This window comes from Podarcis tiliguerta, assembly GCF_965153285.1.
Source record: "Podarcis tiliguerta genome assembly, chromosome: 12".
Classification (NCBI taxonomy): domain Eukaryota; kingdom Metazoa; phylum Chordata; class Lepidosauria; order Squamata; family Lacertidae; genus Podarcis; species Podarcis tiliguerta.
Window position 1 is genome coordinate 6,273,459 of NC_139545.1, and position 15,386 is coordinate 6,288,844.

At 44.8% G+C, this 15,386-nt stretch overlaps 1 protein-coding gene across 1 annotated transcript in view; it reads right to left on the reverse strand.

Moving 5' to 3' along the window:
- ANLN (anillin, actin binding protein) overlaps positions 1-15,386 on the reverse strand; it is a 495,425-nt gene that overhangs the window by 339,126 nt on the left and 140,913 nt on the right. The gene's annotated exons all lie outside the window — the stretch shown is intronic.

Sequence of the window (15,386 nt, forward strand, 5' to 3'; positions counted from 1 at the left end):
TCAGTTCGGATGAAATCAAATCTCGGCGTTTGCTCATTAATTTTCCCAGACCAGTTGCATCAAATATTAGCCTTTCCAGGGGAGATTGACCAAATCGGACTTGAAATACAGATATAATGACATATTAAGAGCTCACCTCCCCCTATGACTGTTTACAGTGGTGCCCCGCAAGACGAATGCCTCGCAAGACGGAAAACCCGCTAGATGAAAGGGTTTTCCGTTTTTCGATGCGCTTTGCAGGACGAATTTCCCTATGGGCTTGCTTCGCAAGACGAAAATGTCTTTCAAGTCTTGAGATTTTTTTTCGCTCCCCACCCCCTTTATCTAAGCCGCTAAACCGCTAACAGCCTTTTAGCAGCTAATCCGCTAAGCCTTTAATAGCCGCTAATAGCCTCTAAACCGCTAATAGCGCTAATCCGCTAAGCCGCTAATAGGGTTGCTTCGCAAGACGAAAAAACCGCTAGACGAAGAGACTCGCGGAACGAATTAATTTCGTCTTGCGAGGCACCACTGTATAACTCTGCAGCTCGGTCTTATTCCATCATGGCGGATTTCCAAATTAAAAAGTGCGTCACATCTCAACGGGAACGGGAAGTCCCATTTTTAAGGGCTTTGGGAGATCAGAGGAACAGCCGCTCACCAACAGATCGCTGGGGAAACGAAACAGCCTCACTGAGTAATCTCTCGTCTTTTGTTCTGCAGATCGTGCAAGAATGGAGGGCGGGACAAGGGGGTGGGCCCAGATTCTATTTTACCAATGCCATCGCCTGCGATCTACCCAAACCTCCTGAGGATCTACTAGTAGATCGCGATCAACCTCTTGGACACCCCTGATCTATAGGAACACACCGGGCTCCATACAACTCAAGAGCGTGGCTGTGCAAAACGAAGAGGCACATAGGTTTTTTCGGGTCACCTCCCTCTGGTAAAAAACTTAACAGAGGATTTTGAACTTGTCTTTGTAGAAGATAGGAACTGTTGGTTTTCTTCAGGAAAAAAGCGGGAGTCAAGTAACTCCGAAGGATTTATAATCGGGGGTTTGTTGGCACCTTGTACTAGGCGTAGCATGTAGAGAACCCCTTTTTATGAATCTAATCTGGCCTAGCCTGTTAATCCGAATCATTCTTTTGGCACACTCTAAACACAACATGTTTTAAAGGTGGAGCGATAAACGTAGAAATCAATTTTGTATTTTGCTGGCCCTAAAAATGCTGAAGGGTCTGTTTCTGAGTCTTAACTCTTTATAACTGGAAATTCCTGAAGTCGCTGGACACATCTTATCAAAATGCTGAACCCAGCAGAAAGGGAAAACCTAGTTTCAAAAGGAAAACTGCAAAAGAGGAGAAAGAGGAAGAACAGAAGACCTATTCTTTGCAATAACAAGTTTGAGAAGCAGAACTAAGGAAGAAACTTATTAACTCCATCATAAATGTAAAAAAAAATAATGTTTTGGAACGTCAACACTGCTGCCACTTTAAAAAATGTTAACTCTAAAGGATGTGTTCCTATGTTAGGACCTCTGCCTGCAAATATCAAGCCACAGTATGTTAAATTTCAGGTGGTCTTGGTGCCATAGAATTCCCCCTGCCCCCCGCTCCCCGGGCCTATGAAAGTTCAGTTTGTTTGGTTTTTCCATTTAAACATATATAATCACATTGTTATTATCCACTTTACCTCTGGCTCTTTAGAGCCTATAGACTTCCTTCCTTCCCTCCCACCTCTTGGCTTTCAAAATTAACTTTTATATCACAGCGTTTTATATATTTTCCAATTCTAATAAAACTCATCACAAAATACCTCCAAGTTTGAATAAATGTAGAAAGGTAAAAAAATTCTCATTACAAGTCTTCAGATAACCCTACTAGTGTTGTTAATTGCTTACAATGATCTTTCAGATATTGTATAAATTTACTGCAATCTTTTTGGAATACTTGATCGTGCTGGTTTTGGATTTTTCCCGTCAGCCACTCTTCTTTCATTGGTACTTTTGTTGTTTCCATTATTGGGCTGAAAGGGTTCTTGCCACTGTTGTTGCGTACATGAACAGTCTTTTATCTTTTCTTGATATTTCTTCACCCACTATACCCAGTAATAAGGCTTCTGGTTTTTTAATGAAAGTGTTTTTAAACATTTTCTTCAACTCATTATATATCATTTCCCAGAAAGCCTTTTTATCACATATGGTAAAAGATACCTTCCTTTTATGAAAGTTCAGTTTGAACACCTAATTTTGGTGGGCTGGAAGCAAACGGTTCAGCTGTGCAAAAGGTGTTACGATACAACAATCTTTATTGTCATTGTCTCATACAGAACAACGAAATTGAAAATCTACACCAGACATTCAGAAACCAACAAGCCTGCTATCCCAGCCTGGTTAGCCCTCTAAAAACTCTGATACCCCATAATTAAATACAATATACTCTCATAGAGACTACCTTACACTGCATTTAAAACCAAAATCAAATTTGAATAGAAACTTTCTCAGGTGGCTAGTCCTAGTCTTTATAACCTTGTACCTTCTTCCAGAAGGCAAAAGCTGAAAGATATCATTTCCGGGGTGCGCACTATCCTGCGCTATCTCTGCAGCTTTCTTATGGCACCTGGCAGCGTAGATTTGATCCAAGGTGGGAAGAGTGCACCCAATTATTCTCTCTGCAGTCTTTACAACCCTGGAGAGCATTGTTTTCGCCCTGACCATGCAGCTCCCAAACCACACACACAGACCATAAGTTAATAATACACTCTCAATAGAACAATGGTAAAATGCCATCAACAGGTCCTTTGAGAGATTATTTTTCCAGAGGATTCTCAGAAAATATAACCTCCTCTGGCCAAGGGATAACTGGCCACTTGGCATACAGTCGTGTAATACTGGGAGAGGAAATACAGTGGTGCCCCGCAAGACGAACGCCTTGCAAGACGGAAAACCCGCTAGACGAAAGGGTTTTCCATTTTGGAGGTGCTTCGCAAAACGAATTTCCTGTGGGCTTGCTTCGCAAGACGAAAATGTCTTGCAAGTTCCTGCGGGGGGTTCCCCCCCTTTTTCCCAAGCCGCTAAGCCGCTTAACAGCTGATCCGCTAAGCCGCTAATAGCGCTAATCCGCTAAGCCGCTAATGGGCTTGCTTCGCAAGACGGAAAAAACCGCAAGATGAAGAGACTCGCGGAACGGATTCTTTTCGTCTTGCGAGGCACCACTGTACTTTGGTGCCAACTGCAGAATTATTGTGGACACCCTCCAGTAAAGGAATTAGCTCTGATCTTGTCCACATCTGCAGCCTCTTGTCGCTGAGCTTAACTGATGGTAGTGACCAACCATAGATTGCTTCCTTTCATGGCAGCAGCCCATCAGCCTTGTTTATCAGTCTAAGAGGTTCCGAAACCTTGTTTTTTCTGGCACTGTAATGATCAGGGTTTTTAGGTTTGATGAGGCCCTAGGCTACTGAAGGCAGTGGGGCCCTTTATATGTCCAGCTGTCCTCTGTCAACAATTTGTCGCTGTTCTTTTGTGTTGAATATATATGGTAATTTATGGACCTATTGGGTATCTAAAGCCATTTGTACACAACAAATAGGAGCCTACACGACACAAAACACTGTTGCTGAGAGAGCGGGGCCCTAAGCTATAGCTTGTTCAGGTTATACGTAAATCCGGCACTGGTAATGATACTGGTTTTGGGTTTCCACAAGTCTGAGATGTTTTTATTTTATTTTATTTTATTTTTAAAAAGTATGTAGTTTAAAACTTTCACATAACAAAGTTATAGTTTGGCAGTTAAAAAGGAGAAATTATTTCCAAAATTCGAATGAGTCACTCTTCGGATGCTGTCCTTCTGTTTTGTGGCTTAGGGGTACGCAGCAGGAAATGGTTTTAGCAGATTTCAGCTTGAGCCACGTGAAAAGATTTTCATCAACTTGGAAGTGCATTTGTCCTCTGATACCAGCAACTTACTTGAAGGTCCAATCCAATCGGAAGGGAAGAAACAATTTTAGGACAGAAGCCATAGTCTATCCACAGTTTATTCTAATATTGCTTGCTGATCTCATGGTTACTAACATCACTGGTGGTGGTGCACTGCAATTTGATTGTGTAATGATAGCCATGTTCAAATATATAAAAGGATGTCACCTAGAGGAGGGAGAAAGGTTGTTTTCTGCTGCTCCAGAGAAGCGGACACGGAGCAATGGATCCAAACTACAAGAAAGAAGATTCCACCTAAACATTAGGAAGAACTTCCTGACAGGAAGAGCTGTTCGACAGTGGAATTTGCTGCCAAGGAGTGTGGTGGAGTCTCCTTCCTTGGAGGTCTTTAAGCAGAGGCTTGACAGCCATATGTCAGGAGTGCTCTGATGGTGTTTCCTGCTTGGCAGGGGGTTGGACTCAATGGCCCTTGTGGTCTCTTCCAACTCTATGATTCTATAATCTGACCCTGTTCTTTTGTTCAGCACCCATGTGACAATTCATCACAGGAACATTTTGATTGGTTCTGCTACTTTGGCGGTGGTGTGTTAATTCAGCACATGTGAGGCAATGCCTGCTTTTTCTGTTTCTGTTTCTGTTTCTATGTGGCATGTCCTGGGTTGGCCCATTGGGGTTTAATTCTCCAAGTAGCTGCTATGTACAGCTCTGAGTCCTGCATGTGCACAGAGTTCTCCAGGATCCACTGCAATACTGCGAGAGATCCTGGAATGTACCTTTGGAAGAGATGCCAGAAATAGTCTGAGATCTGAGAAGTGTCACCTTGTGTAATCTATCTCCTAAGTTTCTTACAAATACAGTGGTACCTTGTTTTGAGTCCAGGATCCTTTCCGGAGCCCCGGACACTCAACAAAAGGGATGCTTGACAAAATGCCAATGTGCACACGCACATGAGCAGTTATGTGCTTCTGTGCGTGTGCAAGCAGCAAACCCGGATGTAAACCGGTACTTTCAGGTTTGCTGCGGACGTTCCACGAAATGGACGCTAAACAGTGCGGACTCACAACGAGGTACTACTGTATATACGCTGCTAGCACTTCTACTGTAGAGAGCAATTGCAATATTGTTGGCACCCATGTGTCTTGGGAGACAATGGAGCAGTGCCTTTGGAAGTGGAGTCAGACTGTTGGAAGGTTATGACACCTGCTGTGACACTAGAGACCGATATGAGAGAGACATGGTTGTTGTAGCTGGGACAGGTGAAGGTGTTTGGTTCTGCAGATGCACCATGGTGTTTCTGCGCTCCTCCCAGCGGTCATTCCTCCTCTGGTCACTGCTATGGATGCATAACCTGTCTCCAGACATTGCAGCCGTGTACACAGGGGTGGAGGAAGGGGGGTACGTGTTGGGATACTGCCAGGGAGACAAAGTCCATCATGACTCCACGTTGTCTCCAGACGTCCATCGATCTCCCGTAGACACGCAGTATCAGCAATTAGCGACACGAGCTCCAGAAATAGCTTGCCACATTCCAGAGCCGATGCACGCTCTATCAGCAGATAAAGCACACAGCGAAAGATGCACTCAGGAGAGCATTATTTACAAGTTTATTTCTGCGTTGATCAGAACAAAGAAAAACATGACTGCCTGCTTCAGTGTTCCGGCACAGAGAGAGACGAAAGCAAAGACACAACAGAAACATCTTGTGAAACAGGAAATACGCAGGCTGTGACACAAACATCCTCCCTTTTAAGGTGGAACGGAAATATCCTAACAGTGCGGTGGGTGCGGTGGGTGCAGTCCGCCCCTGGTGTCACCACTGACGGGGGTGACAAAACGACGGGTGGCACTCCCTGCGTGGCCTGCAGCTCTCTTGGGAGAGACGCGGTTGCTTGGGTGTGCGCAGGCTCTGTGCTGCCCAAACTGTCTGCCCACTGCCTCCCCTCAGCTGTAGGACAGCTGAGTAGGAGGTGGCAGGCAGACTCTGGAAGCCCCATGGTGCGCCCCGCCCTCACCCCGCCCCTAAGGGTGGAATGCCCCACCCCTGGGCACACCATCCCAGGTGCCCAAGCGGCTTCCTCCGCCGCTGCATGTACAAGGGATTCCTACACGGTGGAGTTGAAGTGTCCAGCCTTCATGTCATGTTTCGGACCGCCTTTGTAGCACAGAGTTGGTCTGCCAACATCATGCCTGAAGCCAGCTCTCCGTAGATCATGCCCTTGGGCATGGGTAGGCAAATTAAGGCCCAAGGGCCAGATCCGGCCCAATCACCTTCTAAATCCGGCTCGCAGACGGTCCGGGAATCAGTATGTCTACATGAGTAGAATGTGTCCTCTTATTTAAAATGCATCTCTGGGTTATTTGTGGGGCATAGGAATTCGTTCATATTTCCCCCCCCAAAATATAGTCCGGTCCCCCACAAGGTCTGAGGGACAGCGGACCAGCCCTCTGCTGAAAAAGTTTGCTTATCCCTGCCCTTGGGGATCCTGCCAATGGATTGTTGTGGTTAAGTATTAAAAGCATATTGACAAAGGCTTTGGAGAAGAGCCTTAAAAATGATAACAGTTTAGACACAATTGGAGTGAGAAGCTGCAGCTGCTACTGACAAGTTTCCAGATTCTTAGCATGATCTTGGATGAGCAGGTATAATTTATGAGCAGGTGGAATAACAAACTCATTATCCAGTTGTGGCTTCTTATGCAATCAAAACAGCAAACGCCATCCATGAACAAGAAGGAGGCATTGGGCTTAGGGAAAACCCAAGGTGTGCAGATGTTTACATAACCTTTGGGGAGGAGGAATGTTTTGGGGGGCAGAGCCCCAAAACAGCCGAAGTGGAATGGAGCATACAGTCATCAGGGAATGCTGAAGACAGTTGATTTTTTTGGGAAATGAGTGGGGAGACAAATGGAAGAAAACATGGTTGCCTGGTTGGCTAGCATGCTGAACAGGAACACGCCACACTGCAAAATTTTGCTGTAGGTCCTACTTATTGCCCCTACAATCTAAAACAGAGGTCAGCAAACTTTTTCAGCAGGGGGTTGGTCCACTGTCCCTCAGACCTTGTGGGGGGCCGGACTATATTTTGAGGCGGGAAAGAACAAATTCCTATGCCCCACAAATAACCCAGAGATGCATTTTAAATAAAAGGACACATTCTACTCATGTAAAAACACACTGATTCCTGGACCGTTCGTGGGCCGGATTGAGAAGGAGAAGGCCACATCCGGCCCACGGGCCTTAGGTTGCCTACCGATGATCTAAAACAGTGGTTTTCAACCAGTGTGGCATGGCACCCTGGGGTGCCTTGAATGATGGTCAGGGGTGCTATGGGCAACACTGCCCCTTTCCCCTTCCCTCTCTCCTCTGGTGCCCTCTTGTGTCTCATCCTCCCGAAGGCTTCCACTGCTGTTTGTTGCAGCAGCCCTGGCGAATGGTGCCTCTGGGGCTGGCCAGGGGGTGCTGGTTGCCAGGAGCTGAGGTGGCCTCGGAGCAAGCAAGCAAGTGGGTGAGGGAGCCCAGCCAGACAGTCCACCAGCCCTTGATGCTGGGAATGGACAGACAAGCCCCAGGCCCCTGTGGGGCAGTGTGAGGAGGCACCTCTCATTGAGGCAGAGGGGGGCAGCTCAGAGAGCAGGGTGGCAGCAGTAGCTGCCCGGAAGACTCTCAATGAGAGGATGAGGGAACCCTCCACAAGGGAGGGTGTTCAAGAAAGAGTGAGAGGCTGCCAGCTCTGCAGGCAAGGGGTGACATAACTGGGCTCCTGAGCCCCACAGGGTGCCACAAAAAGAATGTAGTTGGTCAAGGGAGCAGTGGACTCCAGAAGGTTGAAAATTTTGATGTAAAAGACAACAGCCAGGAGCCTAATGTATTACCAGCCATAGACCTTTGTTGTTGTTTAGTCGTGTCCGACTCTTCGTGACCCCATGGACCAGAGCACGCCAGGCACTCCTGTCTTCCACTGCCTCCCGCAGTTTGGCCAAACTCATGCTGGTAGCTTTGAGAACACTATCCAACCATCTCGTCCTCTGTTGTCCCCTTCTCCTTGTGCCCTCCATCTTTCCCAACATCAGGGTATTTTCCAGAGAGTCTTCTCATGAGGTGGCCACAATATTGGAGCCTCAGCTTCAGGATCTGTCCTTCCAGTGAGCACTCAGGGCTGATTTCCTTGAGAATGGATAGGTTTGATCAGATCATAGACTTATCCTTGATCAAGTTACAAGTAAGTATTTTTCGCTCTATAAGACGCACCAGATCACAAGATGCACCTAGTTTTCGGAGGAGGAAAACAAGAAAAAAAAAATTCTGAATCTCAGAAGCCAGAACAGCAAGAGAGATCGCTGCACAGCGAAAGCAGGAATCCCTTTTGCTGTTCTGGCTTCTGTGATAGCTGCGCAGCCTGCATTCGCTCCATAAGATGCACACACATTTCCCCTTACTTTTTAGGAGGGAAAAAGTGAGTCCTATAGAGCAAAAAATACGGTATATACTGGTAAGTGTCACCAACGGAGGTGTGATTTTCAAGATCATGGGCATATAGAGTTGTGTGTTGTGGGGACATTTTCTTGCAGTACAGATACAAGGAGGAAATTGCCAGAGATCCCAGAGTCACCATTTGGTCAAAAATAGAGTAGGTTTTATTTTGTGTGTGTGTATTGTTGTTGTTGTTTTGCAAAAGACCAACAACCCCAAAACAGTAAAGTGTAATGTACACGCAAAGAGTTCAAAAACACCACCCTGTCTGGACCAACAGCTTAAACTGAGACAGAAGATGTGCACCAGGAGCAAATGGGACAGGTTTGGGCCACCTGAGAGAAGGAAGGTCACAGATCTTGGAAACAAGAGCTGAAGGAGTGGAAAGAACTAGATTCACGGTGCCTTGAAAGTATGGGGCAAGGGGGCTGTCCATTTTTTTAAAAAAATTAACTACTACATCTCAGATTTTGATGAAAATTGCTGTTCTGGGTTATCTCACAAATCAGAGTCGCTGGTGTGAATAAATATTCCCTATGCCTTATAGTTTCAAGTTATGCAATGCTGAATTTTTTCTTTTTTTTTAACCAACCACTACAACAAGTTTTATTATACTATGACAGACCCAGTACAATCAAATGAAAACACCAAAATCATACAGTTTCTAATATTCACTGATTTATAATACTGTATATGGTACAATGAAAACAAGTCAAGATACCAAGTAAACTGAAACAATCCCTTTATGGTTCTCTGCAGCAGAAAATAGAGATCTTCCATTCCAAATTGTTCCATGACATTATTTTGTTTGTGTTAGCCAATAAATAGGTAGTCCAAATACCATTCACAGGTACTTCCTGGGTATTTTTTTTTATATAATATTTATTGCTTTTGAACACTTTAAACACTACAAAACAAGAAGAAAAAACAAAACAAAAAAGGGAACAATACAATAAAAATACACTAACACATTAAACTAACAATACACTACACTAACACATTAATCTAACAAAACCAAACAAAAACAATTTAAAGCAATGCTGAAAATTAGGGGAATACATACATGCATGCATAAATTAAGTCGCTTCTGGGGCCCCTCTAGCATTAGGAGCCTGAAGTTGCAGCTTCATTCGCTTCATAGTGGATCTGTCCCTGGGAGAACAAACTCAGACTTTGTTTGGCCACAAATTCTTGGATCAGAAGGTGTTCTGGGTGCAAACTCAGGATGCTGGATTCTAACCTTAAGACAAATGACTGTTGATTAATTTATTGGTAGGGACAATGCTCATTGCAGAGTTCCTTTTTTTGTTCTCTCCAGGGCTAATGAAATCACCAAACAGGCGGGTGCTTGTGTCGGCTGTGCACAAAGTGGATTCGATGTGGAGTAAGGTATTTGTATCTGTCTGGCCCTTGCTTCAAATGGTAATGTTACGAGCCTAATTCCTTTTAGGCAGGGTAGCTGATATCTGTTATGGTGTTCTTTCCCTGAGTCTTTGCTTTGCATGGTAAAGGGACAAGCACAGCACAACCGCAAGGCAGAATAAAGCTATGCAAAATGAGGGTAGCATTAACATAAAGCAAATAGTAGGTTCTGTTCTTTTTGGAGTCTCGTACAAAATGTTTAGGCACTTTTTAAAAAATAAAATAAATTATCAGTATTTTCCACACAACAACAACATGAAAAATATCAAAAAATAGCAATACACAAAACACAAAAACCAACATACAAAAAAACCAAAACCAAATCCATATCTTACAAGTTAATAATATAAACACTAAAAAGAAAAACAAACATTGCCTTCCACCAATCCCACAGCACCTCCTTTACCTCCCCTTGTGTCTTCCTGTTTTCCTTATCATCTCTATCCTAGCATCTAGATATAAATCCCAACTCTATGATTCTATGATTCTTATCCTTTCACTTCACAAGGTTATTCCAGACTCAGCCCGATTTCTGTCCTCGAACCTTGGCTTTTAAGGTATTCATTTAGACACTCCCATTCCTTTTTAACTTCACCTTTTGGTTTTTGTCTTATTATATCTGTCAGTTTGGCTAATTGCTAGTTTAGGAAAGTTATCCCGAAACCCCTCCCATGTAAGGAAGGTCCAGGTGAACAATATTATGTACGGATGTGAAGAGTGTGTTCAAAAGCACATGTATCGTACGGTTATCCTTAGACAGCAGTAGTTGGCTGTAAAAGGTAAAGGTAAAGGTACCCCTGCCCGTACGGGCCAGTCGTGTCCAACTCTAGGGTTGTGCGCCCATCTCACTTAAGAGGCCGGGGGCCAGCGCTGTCCGGAGCTGGGACCGAAAGACAGGAGCTCACCCCACCGTGGGGATTCGAACCGCTGACCATATGATCGGCAAGTCCTAGGCACTGAGGTTTTACCCACAGCGCCACCCGCGTACCCACAGTTGGCTGTGGCTCCTGGTAAATGCACAGTCAATAGCAAAACTCTTTTTTGCTTTCATTTAACATCTGAAAAGACCCTTATACTCCAGTGGGATCTTTTCCAACACTAATTTTAAACTGAATGAGACGCGAACCGAGAGCATCTTTTTTCTTTACAACAGTCATAGTGAGCTGTTGTTTTGATTGAGGAACGGTGCTGGGTGGGCGAGAGGCAGTTTAAACATTTCCCCAAATCCTCCTTGATAAAAATCAAGCAGGAAGAAGCAGGCAGAAGACAAGAGACTGACATTGTTTCTCTTTCTGCCCTGGGTCTAGTAGCAACTTGGTGGTGTGATTTTGCTGAGAGAAGCAGCATGGGAGGAAAGGGTTAACCCCCCCCCCCCCAGTGTTACTTCCCCAGTGAGATTAGCAGCCCCACGGCAGCCGCTTTGACCTCCTATGTCCTATTGTCAGAACAGGCAGGTGTCACGTATGAACCAAATGACCCACTAGATGGTGCCATGGGCACATACATCGCCAGATTAAGAAGTGTGCTTTAAACTCTCTTATGTTTGGAAGACAGCTTCATTTGTGGGTAAGTTTTCTAATGGGCCAGTAGAGAGGTGAATCCTGGTAGCTCTGAGGACGGAGGAAGTGGGAAGAAAATGTGATCAGGGTTGCCATATTTCAAAAACACCCCAAAAGTTGTTGAGTTTTTTTCAATTGACTTGACTAAGATCCAGGACAAAGCACCACCTTTCAGAAATTCCTCCCGGACATCAATTCTGCCTTTGAAATCCTGGTAATATCCAGGACAATCCAGACATATGACAGCCTTATGATATATAATTCAGTGCCCAAGTTTTACGGGGTTGCTTTAAATGTTCCCTCTTGTTTTTAATGGTCTAGGTTTGTCCAGCCAACTCAGTTGAAATCAATTAACCGTTTTAAAATTTTGTTTCTGAACTGAAAGGATCCTTACAAATCCAGAATTATTTGTTTAGTCATTTAGTTGTGTCCGACTCTTCGTGACCCCATGGACCAGAGCATGCCAGGCACTCCTGTCTTCCACTGCCTCCTGCAGTTTGGTCCAACTCATGCTGGTAGCTTCGAGAACACTGTCCAACCATCTCGTCCTCTGTCGTCCCCTTCTCCTTGTGCCCTCCATCTTTCCCAGCATCAGGGTCTTTTCCAGGGAGTCTTCTCTTCTCCTGAGGTGGCCAAAGTATTGGAGCCTCAGCTTCAGGATCTGTCCTTTCGGTGAGCACTCAGGGCTGATTTCCTTAATGGGACTCTCAAGAGTCTCCTCCAGCACCATAATTCAAAAGCATCAAGGTAAAACAGACCTGAGACCTGCGTGGAAATTACAAACTATTGGATTCCGCAAGATGCTCGAAAGAATGGGAGCGTTTGGAAGCAAACTGTTGTTTCATCCTTCTGGGTGCTAGTACCAGTCGCTGGGTGGAATGCATGTTTGAAAACACAGACAAAGCAGAAGGGGACAGCAGCAGTCCACTGTCAGAGTGCACTACTGATGCCTGGAAAGCATTCTGAGATTTGCAAAGATGTCCACCTGATTGACAGAACTGTTGGTGCATAGAAATATGCAGAGCTGATGACTCACACACACCCCGGTAGCATTTTATCTGACCCAAACCAATCTATGCTCAGCATATAGTGAGGACTCCCAGTGGCGTAGCGTGGGTTGTCAGCACCCGGGGCAAGGCAAGTAATTTGCGCCCCCCCCGCTGCACTGTCCCTCCCTCAGATAGTCTCTCGCTCTCTTTCCGCACCGCACCGCACGCCTGGCACCCCCCCCTCCACAGTGGGCGGCGACCCAGTGGCTCGGATCGGATTCGCACAGCCAGCACTGCAGTGAGAGAGAGTGAGTGAGCCAGGTAGGGGCAGAGAGCTGCGAGTGTGAGCGCGCCCCCCCCCCAGATGTTGTGCCCGGTGCGGCCGGCCCCCCCTGCACTCCCCACGCTACGCCACTGAGGACTCCTTTTCTATTTTAAGTGTTCATCTGGCATACTCCATTAATTTTCATTAGGAGAGGTCAGGCTTACATTAGGAAGAATAATGGATACGTCCATCATCTCTTGCTTGCTTGCATTCCCTCTACCTTTTAGTTATTTTAATTTAATAACCTCTGATGTGTTAAACTTGAAGAATCAGTTGGAGAACTTGACTTACGGCTGCCATTGATTACACTTAGTGTCTGTGCTTGATAATAGTGTCTCACCTTTGAACTCTGGTCTGTTGTCTGATATATGGAGGAAGACAGGTTCCTGCGATACCAAGTTCAGGTTCGCAAGGCGGTGGTGATCTTTTGGCATCACCACCTGCTATTTGCGTTGAATCTGCAACGTCAACCCATCATTGTGTTTAGGACAGACTTTTTAACTGATGACACTTTTTTGCTTCAGTTGGTTTCTAGCGCCTCTTAGCACCTTTGTCAGGTTAGCGGCTCAAACATTTAATTTTGTTCTTAGGACTGCAAGAAGGTACTAGTCAGATGTAGATTGTGCTGTGCATGGGTATGAATCCATAGTTTTTCATCCGCAAAGGATTCCAGGGAAAGGTGTTGTTGTTGTTGTTGTTGTTGTTGTTGTTGTTGTTGTTGTTGTTACACTTGTATCCTGATAAGGAGCCCAGCTGACAGTTTTGTCTTCATTCAGAGCCTACCTTTGTTCAGACTCGCGTATAAAACTGAAACCATCTGTCCCACAAGCACAGTTTGTTAGCATTTGGCATGAGTATGGCTGGATTTCCAAATTCTGAGAAGGGGTATTGATCCCGAGAGGTTTGCAAAGAAAAATAAAGTTAATTAATCAAAGAAATAAGACCCATGCCATATATTCATCCACTTAGGCTGATTGGCAGTTGTAGAATTCTTCCCTTAAAAAAACCACACACACACACACACACACAAACCAGCCATTTTTTTTGGCAAAGCCAGAGAGCTTTTCAATTAAACGGCAATTTCTTAAAAGATGTCAAAGCCAGGCAATGCAAATGGTCTTAAGAGGACTGCAGAAGTGATGGAATCCTTGATCACAGACGTAGATAAGAAGAGACAAAGAAACGTAAGAGACAAGAAGGATGTAAAAATGCCATCATGAACTCTTGTGTCTTGAGAGAACCTCTAATCTAATGAGAATGGATTTTGTTGGAGAGATTGGGCAAGTACAATTAATTATTCATGGCAGCGACATCATTAGGATTTCATTTTGTTTAAGGGCCTCTAAATGACTTAGGAAATTGGGTTAAGTTGGAGAAGAGTTTCAAGGAAAAGGATGGGGAAAGCTTTTCATTGTATTGACTTGGTCTAATATTTTCCGATATGGGAAATCTACACATTATTCTTCAACTCTTAAAATTCCTGCTTTCAATTGGGATGTAAATTTGATCATCAGGTCTAGGCAAAGTTCAATTTATGATACAGACATTTGCTAAGCCAGATGGGAATAATTTAAATACAGCCATTGCTATATTACAGATGGGTGTTTCTTTAGTTTCATAAATGTGGTTGGCTGCAGTTTGGGATACCTCTGTCAGATCATATGAGAGGCTAAACTGCCAAATGTAATTTTCAAATAATAAATCTTAAAAAGAAGCCTTCATAGACACTGGAAGCACATGGTTTTTTTTACCTATTTGAAAACCAGCCGCACTGGGATAATGAGCCCAGCCGCATGTGTTCCTGGGGATATTTATTCATACCTGGCACATAGATTCCTGAAGAGCCATCCAGAGAAAACTAGAATTCAACTTGAGTTTTCATTTGGTATGTGAAAAGGTCTGCATTCTGACCACATCCAGCTTTCTTCAACTTATGGTGGCCCATTGACAAAAAACATTCCCTCTCCCATATTTATAGGCATAACCAAATAATCACATGACAGTGATCCCATTTACATGACATGTCTGTCTTTATGCAGACTATAGGATGTCTTGTTTAAGATTCCCAGGTCTCCTATCCAAGCAGCTTGAGAGGACAGGTCGGTTTATTGCAATAGGCACATTACAAAATACTACATTTTACGCAAGCCAAGTACCCAAGTACATTTGGGAGTCAAATGGAATCCGTTACAGAAGTCTGTTTGACTTCCAAAACATTTGGAAACCAAACTGTGCCTTGGCCAAAGGCCTGGTGGAACAGCTCCATCTTGCAGGCCCTGCGGAAATATGTCAAGTCTCACAGGGCCCTAGTCTCTTGTGACAGAGTGTCCCACCAGACTGGGGCCACAGCCAAAAAAGCCCTGGCTCTGGTTGAGGCCAGCCTGACCTCCCTGTGGCCCGGGATCTCCAAGATGTTTTTATTTGAAGACTGTAAGATCCTCTGTGGGACATACCAGGAGAGGCGGTCCTGTAGGTACAAGGGTCCTAGGCCGTATAGGGCTTTAAAGGTTAAAACTAGCACCTTAAACCTGATCCTGTACTCCACCAGGAGCCAGTGCAGCTGGTATAGCACCGGGTGAATGTGATCTTGCAGTGAGGACCCTGTAAGGAGTCTCGCCACGGCATTCTGCACCCGCTGGAGTTTCTGGGTCAGCCTCAAGGGCAGCCCCACATAGAGCAAGCAGGTGAAGACTGTGCCTGCA